Source organism: Cyprinus carpio, chromosome A3, assembly GCF_018340385.1.
Source record: "Cyprinus carpio isolate SPL01 chromosome A3, ASM1834038v1, whole genome shotgun sequence".
NCBI classification, from domain to species: Eukaryota; Metazoa; Chordata; class Actinopteri; order Cypriniformes; family Cyprinidae; genus Cyprinus; species Cyprinus carpio.
Genome location: NC_056574.1, coordinates 9,752,998 through 9,776,160, shown reverse-complemented (window position 1 = coordinate 9,776,160; position 23,163 = coordinate 9,752,998). Strand labels below are relative to the sequence as shown.

At 38.8% G+C, this 23,163-nt stretch overlaps 1 pseudogene; it reads left to right on the top strand.

Annotated features, from left to right (window-relative positions):
* The first annotated feature begins 10,420 nt into the window (after nucleotides 1–10,420).
* On the top strand, nucleotides 10,421–12,469 carry LOC122138685 (annotated as a pseudogene).
* The last annotated feature ends 10,694 nt before the right edge of the window (nucleotides 12,470–23,163 follow it).

Below are 23,163 nucleotides of genomic sequence, written 5' to 3'. Positions count from 1 at the left end.
CGAAATGTACCCGTGCACGTACTTGCAACTGTTGAGGATCTGAGCAGCACTCAGCTTATTTTCCCGGATGCCCGGCAAAGAATGCGGTGTGCAGGAACTGTAACAAAACAGGGCATTTTGCAAGGCTTAATAATGCTGAGAAACAAGCGGGTGAGTGAAATTACAGTACCTGAAGTGACTGTATTTAAATAGTAAGGCCATTTCTGCTCGCGAGCTGTGGAAAAATCATGTGCACAGTACAGATATGTGCAAGCACAGGACAAACATGGGACATTCAGTTAATGGTGGACACGGGATCAGCAGTGTCCATTTACGCTGGCTCTTGTCTACAGTGTTTAGCAGAGAAGGGAATCAGAAAGAGCTGATTTCTGATAATGGAGTACAGTTCACTTCTCACGACTTCAGGCTGTTCTTGCAAAACAGAGGAATCTTACACAGGACATCATCTGTGTAATACCCAAGAGCAAATGGGGAAGTCAAACGTTTTTAATGCATAGCAGCTTAAGGATAGTTTACAAATAGCTTAGCTGGAAGGAAGAGAGATTGGAAAGATTTCACCAAAGGCTTTGTACCCAGGTATACCAAGTACAATGCCATATGCCACAACACAGTGCACACCAACTGAACTTTGCATGGAGAGGCATGTTAACCAAATAGCGTGTCAGGTCTTTGCTCGCCACCTGCAGGCAAAAGGTCCACACCTCACCAGCTTGCCTCCCCGCGTGAGATAAACAGAAAAAAAGATGAAACAGTACAGTGACTGAAGCATGGCGCCAAAGCATGTTTCATTTCAGTGTGGATCGTATGTTCAGGTAAAGAAACACGGAATTGTGCCAAAGACCCAGTCTAAATTTGGAAAACCCCTAATCCTGCAGGGGGTGAACAAGCTGCAGTAATTACACGACCTGTTCGGAGCAGGCATGCACCCGCATGGACTCAGGGTTATGTAATGTAAAATGTGCTTTATGCATTGCTAGTACACAACAGGTGTCTACATAGTATAAGGAAAAGGAATGTTCTTGCTATTTTGTGATTATTGTGTTTGAGTACTGTTATGTGATGCTTTATACCAAGTGTTTGAAATCTGCATTACTGTATCAATATTAGATTCAGTAGGGTTGTTTGTAATGTTGGGTTTTGGAAGGTTGCAAGAAGGAAAAAAAATCAATAGAAGCTTGTACATTAATTGTTAACTAATTGCACTGTGACTTTGTCCCTATAGTATATTTGTTCTTAAGAGAGAGGGATATGTGGTGTTCTGGGTTAGCCTCTAGAGAGCTCCGCGGTTCAAGTTAGATTGGAGAGGCGATAACAAAGGAGGAGATGTAAGTGTAAGGAAACAAAAGGGAGGTTTACACACAGTTCAAGGCGGGTGCATTTGCCTTTATCTGTTGAGACACTTTCGACAGCAGGCATCAGCCAAGCAGAGCTCTGAGGGGTTCACAGAATGACTGCAGGTTAAACCTGCCTGAACTCTTACTAACGTGACATCAAGCACAGGTTTCTCTTGAGAGACTGTTCCTAGTACAGTATAAGTGTACTGTACATTACATTTAAGCATCAACGAAAAGACATTAGTAGTGAAATCTTCTTGGTCAGTGGATATTTGTTGTAGAAAAGCTTCGGTTAAACTCACAGAAGAATCAGTCGAGGGCACTGAGTTCCAGAAGTCAACAGTAGACTTTATTGCACAAGACAACAAAGCAGAGAGCGCCGTGCAGTTCATCACGGTAGATTCTCTTTTTAAGGCCTACTATTCTTTGCACAATTTTCTTATCACTCATCATCCAATAAGCATATGGCCAGTTTTTTTATTTGTGTATTTCCCCCTCACCATCTACAGTTATTCATTAGCTCATTTGGTTCTTCTTCTTTGGTGTGTGATTTTACCTGTTGGTCTATTTTTTAAAAGTAACCTTTTATTTAACCCTTTAAAAGGGCCCAGAGGTCTCCAGAGGCACAAAAGGGCCTTTCGCACTGCTTTATTTCCAGAACTAAATGTACAGTACTGAAAGTACTGGGATGATTTTTAAAGTGAACTATTTCCCAGAACCAAAAATGTCACAGAAGTCAGTTAATTCTCAGCACATAGAGACTCTTTCACCTGGATATCACACTATAGAGACTGTGTCTGTTCCCCGGCTAGAAAATACAAAAATGTCCAAACCAATTTAAGAGTATTGTTTTTCTGTATCTTACCATCACTCTCTCTTGTTTAAAGTGATAAAATATAACTTAATTCCCACCATATTTCTGATATTATCTATCAGTCTAATCCAGAGGTGTCAAGTAACAAAGTACAAATACTTTGTTACTGTGTATAAAATAGAATTTTTAGGTATCTTTAACAAGCTCTTTATTTTTTTGCCAACTTTTTACTTCTACTCATTACATTTAAACGTAATTATCTGTACTTTCTACTCCTTACATTTTAAAAACAAGCTCGTTACTCTAGTTTGGGATTTTTTTTTTTATTTTTTATTTTTTTTATTATTTTATTTTTTTTGTTCAATGCCAGATAGACTGATTTTGAGCGTCATTGGATGAGGCACAGAAACCCATAACATTCAGAGATGTCATTGGTGTGTGTGGGCTGTCCATCTTTTCTGCGCATGGCACGAAACGAAGTGCACGTTCAGTTGGCAAGAGCATGATGTCTGGCGAAATGTCCGAAGCGTCTGAAAGCACGGCGAGAACGTTGGTAGTAGTTCTAGTGATGGTGACCAGCAAAACCTTCCACATCGGTCCGTGTACGTTTTGATCATTTCATTTCCTATTTAGAATTCAATAACGAGAAATGGAAAAATGATTAGTTTATTCATTTTTCCGTTTAGTTTAACAAACAGAAAATGAGTTTTTGGCATAATTGAATGACATAATTCGTGCTGCTGCGACCTGCAAGTGACCCCTTTAAATTATTTCTAGGTTATAGTATTGTATGAATATTGTCCAACTGATAAATACAGTGCAAATAGTTCTGTCTCCTTGGATAAAAGTAAAGTGTAAATAAAAATTAATAATAGACTGAACAGATCCATGATCATCTGTCTGTAACATTTACCACTCTCGTCTTTTAAGTCAAAAGGCACTAGGTAGGTGTGTGTGACAATAATAATATATTGTGAAAATTAATATAGTTAAATTTATGAAATTAGTAATATTAGTTTTATTACATACTAAATTGAATGATGTTTCTCTTCTTAGTCTTCACTGTTGGGCTTGAGAAAGCCAGCATATGATGTTGAAAGATTATTGTTATTTATTATAGAGAGTAATTGGCTAACTAGAACTTCAATGTTTCGCAAATTCAGCTCGGATCTTCAGACTCGTCTGACTTCGTTGCTGTATAACTGGCCAAGGCTACCTTCCCAAAAATCCCCTGCGGCTTTTACGTTATCCCCAGGCAATGAAGGCTGACTCTTAATGTCACTGGGGGAAGTGACAGGATTTCTGTTTACATCAGTTTAAATGACAAATAAATTCATGAATTTCATGTGTACTGCCATGGATATGCCATATCTGGCGCTTACAGGTTCTGTAATGATAGATTGGGGCTGACTAGCAAAATACTACAGTAAAAGTAGAGTAAAGAAGTTTGTGTTCATAGTCGAAGAGCAAACACACTACAGCATTTTTAAATGTTTCCAAAAAAAGTAGCACAACTGTCTGTATATCTGCTAAATTCTGCTGATCTTTACGTTACAGTTTTCTAACAATGCTTACACACAGTTTTTGAAACTGTGGCTCCATTTCTCTAAACTCTACACACAAAAACACAAAACACACACACACAACATGCAAAAGCGAACCCTTCTTTCAAAACTATTTTAACTCTTCTACTCTCTTTGCCTTGTTTTTAAAGAAACACTGCATTTAAACATAAAACTGACTTCATTAGGAAATGTTCTTTTACTATGGTTAAATGTTCAAAGATTGTCAAATATTGCCCATAGGCGCGGGAAGTGGGGGTGCTGAGGGTGCTGCAGCGGTTCCTGTGGGCAACTGTTTAACTGTTGGGAATAATAATTAAAAAAATCTGAGTGTCTATTTACACTAAGCGCAGATGGGTCGCCTGGTTGGCAGAGACACCAAGCTTTACCCTACATCGCAGGGTGGGCGCGATCAACATTATAAAAGACGCTCTTCAGATATCAGATTCAGTGGTGTAGATGTTAAAACATGGGTCATATTCATTTTGACACTATCGACCAACTTTTTTTCTCCCTTTTCAAATTTCAAATCACATCAGAAAAGCATTTATTTATTTTTTTATATAAAAATTAAGGAAATAATCAAAAAGTTGAAAATAAAGTATTGGGTAGGGTTATAGGTCCATAGACTGTATAAAAACAGGCAGGTCTAGTGCTTTTTTCCCAATAAGGTGGCATCCATTTAATATTTTGAATTAAATCAATATATTTATTTAAAATAAATCAATGCTATTATTGCATACTGTTTTATAATGTATTACAATGCTGAGGTGCATATAATTCACACCATATTTACCTTAAGAATAACCTGCTATTTTAGTATAAATGAGAATCTTAGCTACAAAGCATATCACTAAAAAATACTTCTATTTACACTTAGCTCTGCTCGGCATAAAAATGGGAAAAATAAATAAAACATAAGCCTATGTCAGTTATACAGATTTCTTCCTGGTGAAGATCAGATGGTCAGATCTGTTTTCTCTCAGGTCCATCGCAGTGTAAGCTTCACAGTGGTGCTGTCACTAGCATCGCTCTCATCAACGGAGTCCATATCAACAACACAAAACTTTTACTAGAGTAATATATGTATCTGTACTTTTATTCAAGTACTTGATTTGTGTACTTCGTCCACCACTGTGAGTGACTGTTCGTCCCTGTGTGATGTCTGGATGTTGTTTTCTGCCGCTCTCTGTTTTTACTTTCACTTTCACAGGAGACACACTGATTGGTTCCTTCTGCTGTCAATCATCTGAGAGGGGCGGGTCAAAAATCAGAGCAGAAAATCAGATTTAAAAACCAGGTTTGGTAAAACAAACATTTATTTAACACAATATTTTCTCAGATTTTCTTTAAATGGTTTATAATCTTTTGACATACCTTTTGGTAGATTTTAGCCTGACTCCAAAATGTGTTTATTTATTTTTCAGTACAAAACTGCCTTAAAATTCTACACAGTAATTTTATAATGTCTAAATATAAATATAAAGTGGTGTGTTATCTAGTGCCTTTGGTTGATATTATCATTTTGGTCAGTTGCTCAGTTTCTCCACTAGATGTCAGTAAAGCTGCACTGATTCTGAAGAAATGACATGAATGTATTATTTTAGTAAAGTTTTTAGTTTTAGCTTCATTTTTAACTATTTGATTTGAGCTCAATAATGGCACTACATCGTCTTCTGTAGAGCTGCTTCAGAGCTGAAATTAAAGCAATTATAAGATTAAATATATGAGTAATTTCCTGTTTATTACGGGACCCCAGTGGAGAGAGTGAGCAGCTTCAGATACCTTGGTGTACACATCTCCGAGGACCTGACCTGGACTAATCACATTCAAGCTCAAGGTAAAAAAGCCAGACAACGACTGCACCATCTGAGACTCCTGAGAAAATTCAAGGTTTCCCCTGGAACCCTGAAAACGTTCTATATCGGGGTATAGAAAGTATATGTTGACTATTGCATCTCATCGTGGTTTGGCAAACAGCTCAGCCCAGGATCATAAAAAGCCCTGCAAAGAGTAGTGTGCTCAGCTGAGCGCAAAAAATATTTTTGTGATTATTATTTTTATGATTATTTTACTTTCTTTTATGTAAAGCACTTTGAATTACCATTGTGTATGAAATGTGCTATAGAGATAAACTTGCCTTGCCTCAACTTTAATTAAACTTTTGCTTGTGATTTTTTCTAAATCTGTCAAAATAAAGTAACTTCTGACCACACTTCAGTCTGTTCTACTGTGGTTTATTTTAGTGTGTTTTGAGATGAAGGTGGTTTAATGTGTTTTCAGCAGATGCTGTTTCTCAGATCTTCTGCTCCATACTCATTCATTCATTCATTTATTCATTCATTCAAGCTGCAAAAATGCTTTTATTGCCTTTATTCAAATATTTAAAAACTCTTAAGAAAATTATATACAACATTTATTATTGTTTCCTAAAATGATCTGCCGGTGGGGTAAGAAAAATAATCTTAATGCAAATGGAAACCAGATAGCATGTCTTCACACAGGATCCTGTAGATGAGGAGGCTGCAGTAATTTGTGGGGAGTTACAGTCACTTCAGGAGATGCTTCTATTCTATTTAATTTCATTTATTTATTTTTGCCATATCCACATGTGTATTTATTTGAGCGGCATCATCTTGATAACATGCTGTGATCTCTGGAAGTAACCTAGAAACTGGAATTTCCTTCAGGATTTCTGTGTGGATGTGCTGATGACACATATTCCTGTCTTGAAGCTGATTACTGTGTGGAATGAAGGGGTGCCTGATGGAAGGCAGTTAGAGATATTTGCTGTAACCACCAGCACAGCTGTTAAATAAACACATTATTCACCATTTATTGTGTCATCTTTAATTCCTCCATATAGCCTACACAAGCAACACGTCACCATGACAACTACACAACTATTCAAAACTATTCAAACAAAGATTAGAGTCTCACAAATGAAATAAAAAGCTAAACACATCAGAGAGTAGAAGCTACATTGTTCTGGTTAGCACTGTTATTCTCTCGTTTGCTCTGCTGTGTGTCTGTAATCAATCAGACAGAAGCTCAGATGATTTATCATATTACACAAACTATTGTTTTGACACTGCTGCAGTTAATGAATGTTACTGTTACAGTAGATGAAAAGCACTAGAAGAGAAAAGTTCAAAAACCAAACACCAGAATATACAGTACACACACACTGGAATATACTGTCAGTTACTGTAAATAAATAATGAATGAATTAATTAATTAATTTATTCAGCATCCTCTGCCAGATTTCATTACAGTATTGGTAGTATCCTGACAGTATTTGTTATAGAAGTTTCTGAGTCTTCTGACAAAAGACTTCTCTTCCTCCAGACAGTCGACTCTCAGTTCTGCACAAATACACTACATACTGGACTACAGTTCAGTTCAACAGTAATGAGTTTGAGGGTGTACAACATGTGTTACTGTATTTACTGTACATAGAATAATGAAAGTTCTCTCTCGTCTGAAGTGTGTTAATGATAGTGTGTGTGTGTGTGTGTGTGTGTGTGTGTGTGTGTGTGTGTGTGTGTGTGTGTGTGTTGTGTAAGTAGTATTGAAACCCTGTAGATGAGTCTCAGAAGAACATGCTCAGCTTTAGTGCTTTGGTAGTGTGTGAATAATTAATCATGTAAGCATTAAAAAGGTCAGAATATTAGTATTGTAGAATGTAATTTAATCTAATTACCTGATTATGTAATCCAGATCACATGTAATCAGTTACTATCCAGCACTGTCTGTAATTAAAGCTTCAACTCATGACACAGTTACAAGAACTATGGGACATTTTTATAATGAATCAAGTAAAGCAGACACACGTGTGTTTGATGAAGGCACTTCACGGTAACTTGTCTGTATTTATGGATACTGAGTCAAACATGTAGGCCTAAGCCTGTTTTATGTGGTTAATATCATTTAGTGCTCTGCTATCTGTAAGTGTCTTCTGGAAACAGGTGTTTTGTTAATCATTGTGCAGTTCAGACAAAGAGAGGGGCATATGGGACAGATCTGGCTCACACACATCAGGCTGGATTTAGTGTGTGTTGTGGCTTGTTGTTTGTGTGTGGGGGTTCAGGGACAGTGTGTGCTGCCCACACACACACACACACACATACACACACACACACACACACACACACACACATACACCAGATGGCAACTCCCAGGGACAGGGGAACGACCTCCACAAGCAACATTCAAAAATCAATAATCGGCACCGGACTGAACAGAACAGGGAGTACTTATGTAGAAACTAACAAACACAGGTGAACAGAATAAACTAATCCAGGGTTCCTCAAATCTTGCCCTGGAGGGCCAATGCGTTGCGGAGTTTAGCTCCAACCCTGATCAAACTCACCTACCTGTGATTTTCCTATGATCCTGAAGACATTGATTAGCATGCTCGGGTGTGTTTGGTTAGGGTTAGAGCTAAACTCTGCAGGAAAGTGGATCTTGTGGGCCAGATTTGAGGATCCCTGAACTAATCAAACACAAGGGAAAACTAGGTCAAACAGGGAAGACTGAAGCTGTGTCCCAAACTTAAGTGCATGGACTCTGGAGGGCGCATTTGAAGTGCGAATGCGTCACAGCGGCAAAGAACGGCCAAGTCCCAAACTGAAGTGTGCGCGACCCGGCGCGGATGTAGAGTGCGATGGGTGTCACATCGCCATGACGTGAAGCTGTCCCAAAGTCAGAATGCCCTCGGCGGAAAGAAAATAAATAAAGAGAAATTGTTTAGAGCTATGACAAAGTAATAAGTAGAAGAAATATTGAGATTCTTTAGTAAACTACTTTTAGTAACTACTAATACCATATTGTAAAAAACTACTAGTCATATTTAAAACCTTCGCTGAATGAAAATTTCAAACCTGGAGCAACTGAAGGGTGAGTAAATGATTACAGAATTTTCATTTTTGGCTGAACTATCCTTTAAGTATTATCTTGCATACTCTAATATACTTCAGGTATTGAGAGTAAAAGTAAAGGTATGTGCAGTATTGTCTTGAAAAAAAGAATCTGTCAGGATGGTTTTACATTAATACTACTGCTGCACTTCTGTGTATGTTGCAGTTTACTTCTAAATATGTTCAAGTTTATTAAATTTAAAGTTGCCTACTTAATATACTGTTGGGTAGTTTAATCTACAACAATGCATCATGTTGTAAAAGACCATATTTTTGTAGTGCTGCTGTCTCCGAGAAAAAAAAAAAGAAAACTTAGTACTTCATATTTGTATGAGTATACTTAACAAATGTACTTTCTTACAGTCCACCTCTGATTATTTTGAAAAATGAAAGTAACAAAATTTATTGTCAGAATATTAACACATTTTTGCTAACTATATCAAAGGCTGCATTGGAAGGACTTGGACTGGTCAAACAGAGCACTGGTCAGCTCTCACAGCTGCTGCTGAACATTGAGCTGTACTACACTCCTTTTTTTTTCTTTCTTTTTTTTAATTGCCTAGAAAATCCGGGTTGCAAACCTGTCTACATGAAATGACCTTAATTGGTCAAGACAATTAACTATAGAAAATCACACCTTTGTAAGATATCAGTCAGCATTTGAACTGCTATGTGTGTATTTTGTAGTTTTTCGTATAGTAAGCTCAAGCCAGTACCTGCATTTAAAGTTGTAATCCGACGAAGATCGCATTAAACCAGTGTAGTTTACCTGGCCTCGGTCTTGGCTAAGCCTGAGGTTCATCACCGTCTCCTCCATTATGAGTAAATCATAAAAACAAAACTGATCAGTTCTGGCTCCACCTATCCTGGCAGGACTGTCCTCTCAAATCCCACAGCTCTTCTAGCACCGTTGCTATGTGACAGGCTGTCCAGGCACCTGGTGTGAGGAATTAGGAAATCCTGTGAAGGCGGAGCATCTCACGACGAGGAGGACCCTTAGATGCACTTGGAGGTCTGGTCTTCGAAGTCCGTGGCCTTCGAAGTGTGCACACTCAACTTTGGGACACAGCTTAAGACTAAGACTGATAAATGGCAGTCAGAAGAGAATTAGTCTATTTTTTTAGTAATAAATAAAAATAATAAAAAGTAGATAGAGCTAGTGTTAGAGGGTCAAGGTATAATTATCTTTTATATTAATTATAAAGAAAACAAGTAGATAGAATAGAACAAGAATAGACAACGCTAGAGGGTCAAGTATTTATTTATTTATTTATTTTTATATAGAAAACGAATAGAGAGTTTAAGTGTTAGAGGGTCAAGTGTAGATGATGTCAAATTTACCGTCACTCCTACAGCCATAAATGTACATACTACATACATAGTGTCATATATATATATATATAATGAAAAGAAAAAACTTTGCAGGAAACAAATCATCACAGTCTTTGAAAGGGGTCCATTACGCACTGGAAAAGCATTTCTCAAGGACCTTAAACAGCAACTTTGCCTGTGTCACAGCACACATTTCCAGCAGTCTATGTCTTCTAGTATCTAAATGCTATTCTAAAAAGCTCACGCGCAATTGCTTTATGTGTGACCAAGCTAGAATTGATGTGGAAACCTTCTCAGTATGAAACTGCCACAAGAGAGAAGTGAAACTAACAATAATGCACGTGTGTGCAGAAATAAAGTCAATACGCTGGAATCAGACCAAATATGGGTTGAGCTTGTGTGACTGACACTGAAGAACACTTTTCACACAAATGTGAGACATCACTTCTCCATTATGCAATGGCATACAGTGCAACTCTAGCAGATTTGAAACACTTGGTTGGGTCAGTCCTCAGAGGAAGTGAACAAACACAGGAAGACCTGATAGTGTCTTCAAAGAAAGAGTTGAGAGCATATACTGAAGAGAAAGACTGAGAGAAAGAGAGAATGTCTGATGAGTGTCGTGTGTGTCTGCTGGGACTGATCTTCCTCTCTTCACTTGTCACAGGTAAAGAAATCTGTTTGCTCTACATTCAGTAGAATCAGTCTGAGAAAGAGTTCATCTGAACATGATCAGTTTATTCTTGCCCACATTCACGTTGTGATCTCAGAGTCTCGTCGTGTAACATACAGAACACACTGGATTTATCCTAACTTAGTGTTTGAGATTCGAACAGCTCTGATAAAGAACAGTTTAATCTGGAGTGTGTGTTGTTCAGGGGAAAAAGGCTACTATGAATATTCTGATTTTTATGCTGGTATGCTTTATATTTTCATTTATTAATATATAACATAATGATCACTCAGATGTTCTTGTGTTTCAGGTATCAGTGGAGTGAATGAGACTCATGTGTTCATCAGTTCTGGTGAAAATGTCCGTCTGTCCTGTAATAATGCTCTTCATGACTGTAACTCAACTACATGGAACTATAACGGATTCAGAGAATCAGCAACAGTTGAACTGATTCGTTTAGGGATAAAAGAAGATGGAAGACACAGAGAGTCATGAGAGACTGAGTCTGGGGTCTGACTGCTCTCTGAACATCAGGAACATCTCAACAGAAGATTATGGATTTTACACCTGCCAACAATATGTGAATCACAAACAACAAGGAACTGATGCTCGTGTTTATCTGCATGTTCTTCATGGTAATTTTATGATTATGTGGTCAATTTAAAAAGGGTAAATTCCTCATTTAATCTCTCATGATGATTGAAGAGTGTGTGATGTGTGTGTTATTGTGTGTTTCAGGCTCATCCTCACAGACTGAGATCAGTGCAGGTCTCTCTGTGACTCTCTTCTGTCAGCTGTATTCATATCCTCGAGTTCTTGTGATGATCGGTCTGGGTCGGGTTCTGCGAGAGAATTCAGCTGTTCTGGGTGAATCAGACTGGTGTTAAACTGACGAGATCAGACTCCAGATATCAGATATCATCCTCATCAGAACACTGTATCATCACTCTGAATACAACACTCCTGAATGAAGATCAGAACAGAGAGCGGAGATGTGAAGTTACTCAGAGAGATCAAGTCCAGACCTCAGTCACATACACTGTCAAGAGTTCAGGTGAGAAATCATCTCATCAATCAGTTTTAGAGCCTCATAATGTCAGTATAATTAAGCAATGTTAGTGTCACTGAAGCAGAACAAACCGAGGAACAAAAGCTTCTTTCAGTCTGACAGAAGAAACTCAAAGCACTGCTGCAGACTAATGAACTGCAGTCGAGTTTAACAGTCCAAAACCTGCTGCTGGGAATAATGAAGAAATTAAGACTTGACAGCATCTGAACTAACATTCATATTTCACACAGCTCAAGCCTGATTCAATCAAAATACTGACAAGCAGGGATTCCAGTCCACAGCACAAAATCACCTACAACAACAGCAGTGGTTTCAGTCACAGACTCACCTACAGCAGAATACAACACTACACAAAGTAAAGTCAAATGAACTTTCTCTGTCGTTTTACTGAATCCTCTCGTGTCCACGTTAACACATGCATGCAATCACTTCAATTAAAAGAGTAGTTTCAATGAAATAAAGTGATGAAAATTAAGTGTTATATTATGGATTTTGAAAGTCAAGTCTTAATGTTCAGTTATTTTGGACTTTTTGAAGAGTTTCTGTTGAAGTTTTTGTGGTTATAACTGTGCTGTAGAGTAGATCTCGTGGTTTGGTTGTAGATGATGACTGTGGTGTTTGTTGCTTCATGTAGTGAATATAGATGTGTTAATACCAGTGAAGTGATAAACAGTGTTTTATTTGTTCACTGTTAACTGTATATTCAGCTGTAGTCGGTGTGATCAGTTGGTTTTGGGACTGCTGCTCTCAACTTAACGAGTATTAGGCTTTGTTCTGGTATTTCAAGGGTTTACCAAGCCACATCGCTCAATCCCAGTATACATTTACCCAATTATTATCAAAAGTCTTACTATAAAAATACAAAAACATTTTCTTACGACCACTCCACGTCAATTATTATGACAAAAGCATTATGAGAAGAAGAACTGCACCTGCTATGTAGCTGCATTAGAGCTAACGTTAGCATCAAGCTACGTCAGACTATTTATGAAATTATTAGTACATTTTTCCTCAAAACTGACATTAAGTCCCGATCGAGTGTTTGTGATAACTTCCTTTTGCGATCACAGGAGGAATTTGGTCGTTTACTGTTGTAAAAACATGCTGTTTATAGCCTTTTACATCACTGCACAAGTTAGCATTTCAGATGTACATTTTCAATATTGTTATACACATGCCCCAAATCTCAAGAAAATCACATAACAGCCATTTACTATCATAATAGTGTGTTTATTATTTGGATATGTTGTGGTTACAGATGTTTCTCAGTGTTGTTGTGTTCAGATATCAACGCTGAAGTGTACAGGAAGCACGTGACACGATGTGACGTTGTCTTCTTATGACACTAAAGATTGACAAGACGAAGCACGAATCAGAGTCTGTCTGAGTCATATGAAGTAATGAAGTAAATATGAAGTAAACATGAGTAAATATATCCATATATCTGCATGTACATGCATGTTTGGACTATAATCCCTTATTGAGGCTGTTCAGTGAGTCTATGTGAACACAAATAAACCGCTGCGGACGTGACAATATGAATAAGTGGTGAATTTCTATTCAAAATTTGACATAATACGGATTTATTATTTTGCACTCCTGACATAAATTACTAAATTACTGTTACTGCAACAATGTTTTAACAACAATTTTTTATTAAGTGGTCAAATATCGAAACTAGGGTCTTTAATCTTTCTACTGATTGCACAGTTTGTCCAGAGTGTGATGTTTAACGTGCTGTGAAAGTGAAACAACAATAATCTGGGGCCGTCGCCGATCCTTGAACACAAAGGGGTTTTAAACACAGTAATGCTGATTGTGTCTCTGTATCGTCTCTCTCTCAGTGACTGTGACTGTTGTCTCTGCGCTTCATTCGCTCTTCTTCTTCTTGCTCTGATTCTTTGGATGATGATTCGAAGAAAAAGATCCGGTGAGTTTCTAGAGTTCAGTCCAGAACATCTGACTCAGTATTTAAACAGAGTTAAAACTAATGTTTGTATTCTGCAGCACTAGAGTCTTCTGACTCTTTCAGAAATGGATTGTCGTCTGCATTAGAGACTGTATTGAGTGTCTGATCATAACTGTTCTCATGTCATTATTTTTCAGGTGTCAGAAGAGCGACTGATGACTCTGTGGTGAGTTTTGGAGGTTGATCATGAGCTCCACAGAGGACTGACTCTGAAATATCAGACTCTTATTACTCACATTAGATCATGACAAGATAGTCTATTTCTACTGTTTCTGCTCTAAAGCTCAGAGATAGAAATAAATAGAATGGAACCAGTGACTCAATCAACATTTCCATTCATCCTGCGCCCAGTGAACAATATGATTCATCTTCAATAATTTGTGTATATTTCCATATCTGTGAATATTTGACAGTTGCTCTGGTAATATTCCTGTCGAGATGGTAGCTACAATAGGATCCCACATCCAGAGCTGGGACCAACTCATTGTTTTGCGAGTCACAAGTAAATCTTGAGTCTCTGCATTCAAGTCCCGAGTCAAGACAGACAAGTCCAAGTCAAGTAGTAAGTCCCCATCTTTAAGCTTCAAGTCCTAAACAAGTCATTAATTCTGTTTGCCCAAATTAGCATCTCTGTATTAATAACTACAGTAAATTTCAAGTCATAGTGTGAATAAGTGAATAAATAATTTCTTTCATGTTCGACGTTTCATTTTTAAATAATTCAGTGATTTTAATGAATCAATTAAGACAAATATTTATAACGTGCTAATACGTAAATCAGACGCTCATTTATCGCCACCTACTGGCGTAGGTCTACAGAACTAGACGTAGTTTAAACGAAGCTGTAAAATAAATATATAACAATAGTGTAAGAGCCATATTTCATATTTCAGAATTTATGTTTCACATTTTTATTTTGTAAATTTGGTACAATAATTGTTTTTGTTAATAAGTTATTTACTGTTGAATATATTTATTTGGTTTATATTTGTTCTTACTGCGCATGTTCAGTGATGTCATTGTTTTGTAGTTTTTTAAGAAAAAGTATTGACGCAGAGGCAGTAAGTTCAGACGAACGGAAGAACACAATGCTTTTGACCATTTCGTAATTGTATTTCATACAGCATAAATTGGCTCACAAGTATCTCTACAAATAAGTTGTTGAGAAGATATCGCTGAACAAGAAGATTATGCTGTATTTGAGAATTGTGATTCTTTATTGACTGGGAAGAATAAACCACGATTAAGGAAACTTCTAGACTTTGAGTGATGAATACAAGATAAGAAGATAAGCGTCAAAACTTGTGAAATAATTACAAAGATACTCATATGTTCCTTACAAATAGTTATAATGTATAGGCTACAAATCCTTAATAAAAATAAGAAACCACCAGTGAATGGATTTAATAGACAGAAGGAATGAATAAATGTGTTGTAGCTCTATATTATTTTATGTTATTACATAGGCTATTCCAACAAAATACCAACAAATATTGATAACAAATTATTCAAATGTCATGCTGTCACAGAGATCATGAGACTGCACTGTCTAAGTCTAGTCTGGAGTCATGTGACTCAAGTCCACAACTCTGCTGTCATCATAACATCATGTGTGTATAATAGATGTTCACTAAACCTGTAGGTGAGATGAACATGACCGTTTGCAGCAGCTGTGTAAATAATGCGTCTGCTTCACACAGTAGTGATGGATGGGCCTTTAACAGCTTTGATCTGCTGTGTTTTCATCTGATGTTTAGGAGCAGACAGATGATGTGACTTATACTGAAGTTACTGGCGTTCAGTAAAAACAGAGCCAAAAAAGAACAAGGTGAGCAAACACTTCTTGTCCTCCTCATCGATGTGCACCTTCTCTCAGTGTGACCTGTATCTCTTTTATTCTGATATAAATGTGTGCTGAGTTGAGCTCAAACCTCATGCTGTAATAACTGTGGGTTGAAACAGTCACTGTGATGTTGATTCAGGTTCACTGTGATGATAAAGTGACTTCACGCCTTCCATCGGAGGAGCAAAAGCTGGAGCTCAGGAAGACTGCAGTCAACTTTACGCCTCTGTGACCAAGAACCATCACAAATCAGGAAAATAATCATACAATAATCAGAATGAGCTTTATTGCCAGGTATGTTTACAAATATGAGGAATTTGTTTTAGTGAACTAGTGCAACATGACAGGATGACAGTGACAAGACAGGACACAGATAAGAAGAATAATATACAAACATACAAAATAGACAATGTATTAAATAGCAAAAACAAAATATATAATATAGACAATTATGTATGTACAGGTATGATATGTATGTGTGTATATGTATATAACTATGTGTGTTGGGGGGAAGGGCCTTTTCCTGTAATGCGCCTGAGTTATGGAATACATTACCTGCACGCGTCTATCAGGGATGCTGCTTCTGTGGATTGTTTTAAGAGACTTCTTAAGACGCCACATCTTTTTACTCAAGCTTTAATTTATAAATTGTGTATCTTTGATACTGCAGTGTTTGTTTGATTGTTTGACTATTTTGTAAGTATGTTGTAGCGCTTTGAGCATGTGAAAGGCACATTATAAATAAAATGTATTATTATTATTAAATAAATAGTGTATACTAGTGTTGTGTGTTCCACAGTTATTATCAAGTGTTCATGAGATGGATTGCCTGAGGGAAGAAACTGTTCCTGTGTCTGGTCGTTCTGGTGCTCAGAGCTCTGTAGCGTCCACCAGATGGCAACAGTTCAAAGAGGAAGTGGGGGGCCCAGAGTGATTTTAACAGCCCTTTTGCTAGGGGTGGGTTATATGACAAAAATCTTGTAGCACAATATGATTAATTTTATATCGCGATAACGATATATATCACAATGTTGTTAATTTAAAATCTTTGATACCATAGAATTTTCATAATCCTTGTCACCAATGTCGTAATCAAACTAATCCAAGAAAATAATACAAAAAGAAGAAAAAAACTCAAGCTCACTGGAGATAAATAAACAGTCAGTTATGAAATAAGAACAAGAAACTAATTACAAGCAATAGGACAAAAAAACTACAATAAATATGAAATACATTGTGTAAATTAAGTCTTCACTGTGTAAGATCTGTCTATCTGTCCATACATATATACAGGTGCTTCTCAAAGTTAATTTCAGTAATTCAACTCAAATTGTGAAAGTTGTGTATTAAATAAATTCAATGCACACAGACTGAAGTAGTTTAAGTCTTTGGTTCTTTTAATTGTGATGATTTTGGCTCACATTTACACAAAACCCACCAATTCACTATCACAACAAATTAGAATACTTCATAAAACCAATAATAAAAATACATTTTTAGTGAATTGTTGGCCTTCTGGAAAGTATGTTTATATACTGTACATGTACTCAATACTTGGTAGGGGCTCCTTTTGCTTTAATTACTGCCTCAGTTCGGCGTGGCATGGAGGTGATCAGTTTGTGGCACTGCTGAGGTGGTATGGAAGCCCAGGTTTCTTTGACAGTAGCCTTGGGGGAGGTGTTGTTTGAATTTATAACAATGTTTTCAGGATTTCTCAGAGGGCAGGCTTCAAGTATAACTCGTTTGAAGTATTGGTGCTTAATATAACATTATCCAGAGAAACAAATGTTAATGATAAATCCCCTGTGATGTTTTGTACTGGCTACTGTATACAGGCCACCAGGGCACCATACAGACTTTATTAAAGAGTTTGCTGATTTTACATCCGAGTTAGTGCTGGCTGCAGATAAAGTTTTTATTGCATTTTAATACTGTCACATGGAATTGATGTTGATGGTGTTGAAATTATCAGCATTTATAGAAATTCTGAACTCTATTGGGGTTAGACAACACGCCTCAGGACCTACTCATTGTCTAGAAATCATACCTAGATTTAATACTGTCACATGGAATTGATGTTGATGGTGTTGAAATTATGCAGCCAAGCGATGATATCTCAGATCATTATTTAGTTTTGTGCAAACTTCATATAGCTAAAACTGTAAATTCCTACTTCTTGTTACAAGTATGGTAGAACCATCACTTCTACCACAAAAGACTGCTTTGTAAGTAATCTTCCTGATGTATCCCAATTCCTTAGCATATCCAAAACCTCAGAACAACTTGATGATGTAACAGAAACTATGGACTCTCTCTCTTTCTAGCATTTTAAATACAGCTGCTCCCTTTACGCTTTAAGGAAGGTTAAGGAAAACAGTCTGACACCGTGGTATAATAATGAGCACACTCAAGACCCTAAAGAGAGCAGCCGGAAAATGGAGCGCAGCTGGAGGAAAACAAAACTAGAAGTATTTCGTATTGCTTGGAGGGAAAGTAACCCGTCTTACAGAAAAGCATTAAAAACTGCTAAATCTGATTACTTTTCGTCTCTTTTAGAAGAAAACAAACATAACCCCAGGTATTTATTCAATACAGCAGTGGCTAAATTAACGAAAAATAAAGCATCAACAAGTGTTGACATTTCTCAACATCACAGCAGTAATGACTTTATGAACTACTTTACTTCTAAAGTCGATACTATTAGAGATAAAATTGTAACCATGCAGCCATCAGCTACAGTATCACATCAGACAATGCACTATAGATCCCCTGAGGAACAGGTCCACTCATTCTCTACTATAGGAGAGGAAGAATTGTATAAACTTGTTAAATCATCTAAACCAACAACATGTACTGTATGTTATGGACCTCATTCCATCTAAGCCCTTAAAGAGGTGTGCTTCCAGAAGTCATAGATCCTCTCTGACTATTATTAATTCCTCATTGTTATTAGGCATGTCCCCAAACCTTCAAACTGGCTGTTATTAAGCCTCTCATCAAAAACCACAACTTGACCCAAAGAACTGTAAGGTTAATTATAGACCCATCTCGACCTCCCTTTCTTTCCAAGATACTAGAAAGGTAGTATCCTCACAATTATATTCTTCTAGAGAAAAAATGGCATCTGGGGAGGGGATTTCCAGTCAGGATTTAGACCGTATCATAGTACTGAGACTGCTCTCCTTAGAGTTACAAATGACCTGCTCTTATCATCTGATCGTGGTTGTATCTCTCTTTAGTGCTATTGGATCTCAGTGCAAGGCGTCGACACTATTGACTACACTATATTCTTTTGCATAGGCTGGTGAACACTTGTTGGCATCAATGGAAGCAATAGCATGGTTTAAATCAGACTTCATAGACCGCCATCAGTTCGTAGCAGTGAATGAAGAGGTATCATATCGATCACAAGTGCAGTATGGAGTACATTTACATTTACATTTAATCATTTAGCAGACGCTTTTATCCAAAGCTTAATTCTTGGCTACAAATGAGAACAGTAGAAACAATCAGATCAACGAGAACAACAACGTATACAAGTGCTATGACAAGTCTCAGTTAGTCTAGTACAGAACACGTAGCCAGGGTTTTTTTTTTGGGAATATGATAGAAAAAGAAAAAAGGTAAGTACTAGTATTAGTTGGTTAATTGCAGGCTAAAAAGATGAGTCTTTAGATGTTTTTGAAAATGAGTAAAGACTCAGCTGTTCGACCAGACCGGAGGCCATTCCCAACAAGCTAAGCAGTCCAGAAAAAGTCCGTGAGAGTGATTTTGAACCCCTTTGGGATGGCAACACAAGCTACAGCCGCTCACTTGCAGAGCCGCAAACTCTGAGGGCTTACAAGTTTGAACTAGTGAGTTTAGGTAAGTTGGCACCGTGCCAGTGGTCAGCTTGTAGGCACTCACTCAGACAGGCTGAAATGCGAGCAACTCTACTGGTAGCCAGTGTAACCTGATGAGGAGAGGAGTAACATGGGCTGCTGCTCATTGAAGACAACCTCACATGCATTCTGGATCAGTTGTAGAGGCTTGATAGTACATGCAGGAAGGCCCGCTTCAGGAGCATTGCAATAGTCCAATCTTGAGAGAACAAGAGCTTGGACAAGAAGTTGGGTGGATTGCTCTGACAGGAAGGGTCTAATCTTCCTAATGTTGAATAAGGTAAATCTACAGGACCGGGTCGTTGTAGCAATATGGTCTATGAAGCTTAACTGATGATCCATCACAACTCCTAGGTTTCTGGCTGTCCTGGAAGGAGTTATGGTTGACTAACCCAGATGTATAGGAGAAGCTGTGATGAAAACGACAGTTAGCTGGAACCACCAGCAGTTCAGTCTAGTAAGGTTGAGCTGAAGGTGATGGTCATTCATCCAGCTAGAAATGTCACTCAGACAGGCTGAATGGCACACATCTTTGGTTGGAAATGAGAAAGCAAGCATAAGAGTGTCATCAGCGAGAAAGATAGGAAAAGCTATGTTTGAATGACAGATCCTACGACGCCATGTAGATGGAGAAGATGCGGTCCAAGTACTGAGCATTGAGGAAACCCAGTAGCAAGTTGTTGTGACTTAGAAACTTCACCCCTCCAAGACACCATGAAGGATCTATCAGAAAGGTAGGGAGTTAAGCCACTGGAGTGCGGTTCCAGAGATGCCCATCTTTCTGAGGGTGGATAGGAGAATCTGGTGATTAACAGTGTCAAAAGCAGCAGACAGGTCCAGCAAAATGAGTACTGAAGATTTTGAAGCTGCTCTTGCCAGTCGCAGGCTTCAGTAACCGAGAGCAGGGCAGCTTCAGTTGAGTGGCCACTTTTGAAGCCAGATTGATTGCTGCTGTCCAAGAGGTTGTTCTGTACAAGAAACATAGAGAGCTGTCAACACAGCTCGTTCGGAGTGTCTTTTGGCAATGAATGGAAGAAGGGATACCGGTCTGTAGTTTTCTAGAAGTGCTGGATTTAGAGATGGTTTCTTCAGCAGTGGGCTTTACCCGAGCCTGCTTAAATGCTGAGGGAAATGTTCCAGAGTGCGAAGAGAGGAGTTGATAAAATGTGAGTAAGTGAAGGTATGACTGAAGAAGAAATCGCTGAAGGAGGTGAGTGGGGGATCGGATCCAGTGGGCAAGTAGTAGGATGACTGACAGGATAAGTTTGGAACGGCCCGCCTCTGAGAGTGAGGAGTATGAGGAGAACAAGGGAGCATTAGTCGCTGTGAAGTTATCCTCAGTCTGTGTGGAGAATTGGTCACTGATTGGTTCTTGTCTTATTTGTGAAGAAAACCGCAAAGTCATCAGCTGTAAGAGTCGATTGAGGAGGAGGTGGAGGCGGATTAAGAAGACAAGAGAAGGTTTGAAGAGTGTCCGAAAGGCCACAACAGCGTTAATCTTGTCGGTAATATGATGTTTTAGCAGTGAAGACGTTTGCAGAGAGAAGGAGAGGAGAGGAGAGACTGATACACACTCGAGGTCGGTAGGAGTTTTTTGATTTAGTTTCATTTCTCTCTGCAGCCCTGAGTTTAGAGGGATGTTCACGAGTACATCGGACAGCCAGGGGGCAGATGGGGTGGGGAAAGTGGCTGGTCTAGACGACAGTGGGCAAAAAGCTGTCCAAGCAAGAGGTCAGAGTGGAACAAAGAGGTCCGTGAAAGCACTGTTCCTGCGGGTCCAGAGCTAAAACTGAGAGAGTGAAGGAAGTGAGGATGCAACCACAGAGGATAGGGCGCAGGATGGAGAGAGTGGAGCCGTGAGGTTCCGCCGAAGCAGGACTCCGCCAGCGGAGCGGCAGGCCGCCTGGTGAGTAAGTGCTAGATTAGCAGTACGAGGAAGTGGTCTGAGGTGTGCAGTGGAGCAACCAAAGTGTTGTCCACCGAGCAACAACAGCTGCAGATGAGGTCCAGTTGGTTGCCCGACAGAGTCGCCAGTAGAGACTCGCTTGAGATCAAATGAGGCGAGCAGATCGTTGAAGTCAGCAGCCCGGGGTTTATCATCTAGGTGGATGTTGAAGTCGCCAAGCAGTAACCAGAGGAGGACCATCTTTCAGGATAGTTTGATAGCAGCACGTCCAACTCCTCCAAGAAGTTTCCCAATGGACCTGGGGATTCATAAATGACCACACAAAGTGGATTTTGAACAGGGTTACAGTAACAGCATGTGATTCAAAATGAACCGCGGACCTGTGGTAGGTGGTGGTTGAAGATCAAATTTCCAATCTTCGATATAAGGAGCAGTTAGCACCTCCACCCCTCCCAGTCGTAACAGGGGTGTGGGAATATGAAATGAGTGGAGAGGGCCAAGCGGGAGTGGCAGTGTCCTCAGGGTTGATCCAGGTCTCAGTCAGTGCCATGAGGCTGAGACCAGAATGAGTAGCAATTAGAAGAAATGAAGTCTGCTTTGTTAACAGCGACTGGCAGTTCCAGAGACCAAGTGGAATAGAGATGCTGGAGGGGATGGGGCTCAGAGGACAGTTTTTAGATTTGTCAGAAGGCCTTCCTTCGGGACGCATATAGCGTGACGCTCTGTGCGTTAGTAGTGATAGTAGAGATCTGAAAGCACTTAGTGAACTACAAGTGAGCAAAATAGCATTTGAGGACGAGCTGTACAAAAATTGAAGGGGGAGAAAGCAATACCAAGTGCCCTGTCGGTGTCCTGCTCGCATGCTTACAAAACAGCTCTTGCTACCTTTTTACCAGCTTACTGGCTATTTATCACGCTTCTCTATTTAGCAGACCTAAACTGTCCAGTCCTCACATAGGCAAACGCAAAAACCAAATGCCACAATTCACACGATTTACCAGGGTAAGACACACAGTAATTAAAGCAGTTTCCTTAGCAACGATGATCACGCAGTAGTGTAATGAGAAAACGAGCCAAAAACACTTACAAACTGCCGCCTCTGTCGCCGCCTGTTTTCTTCCCCTTCTCGCCTCTAGTACTAGGCCGCTACTCTTCACGCTTTACGTTACCCTTGGGAGATATCATCAGAAACACTGTGTTAGCTTTCACTGTAATGCTGATGATATCTTCCAGCTCTATATTTCTTCGCCCGGGCGAACATACCAAATTGAAAACTAACGGAATGCATAGTCGCATATAAAAACTTATGACTAGTAATTTCTTACTACTAAATTCTAAAAAACAGAGGTGTTAATTATAGGACCTAAAAAGCTCTGCATGAAATGACCTAGAACGCTGTCTAAGCCTTAATGGTTGCCTGTCAATTCAAGGCCATCAGTTAGGAACCCAGGGTGCTATTTGATAGCAACTTTCCTTAGAAAGCCACGCTTCTAGCATTTGTAAACTGCATTTTTTCCATCTCAAAATATATCTAAATTACGGCCTATGCTCTCAATGTCAAATGCAGAAATGTTAATCCATGCGTTTAACTTGCTATACACTATTGTAATGCTCTTGGGTGGTTGTTCTTGCACTAGTAAACAACCTTGAGTTAGTCCAAAATGCAGCAGCTAGAAAGCCTGCTGTAGAACCAGGAAGTATGACCAGAGCATTGGTTCTCTGGTCAACACTGCACTGGTTCCTTATCAAACATCGTGATGATTTTAAAATCTTGCTTATTACTTATAAACCCCTGAATGGTTTAGCACCTCAGTATTTGAACGCAGCTCTTTGTTACATTATAGTCCTCCACGCCCGCCCG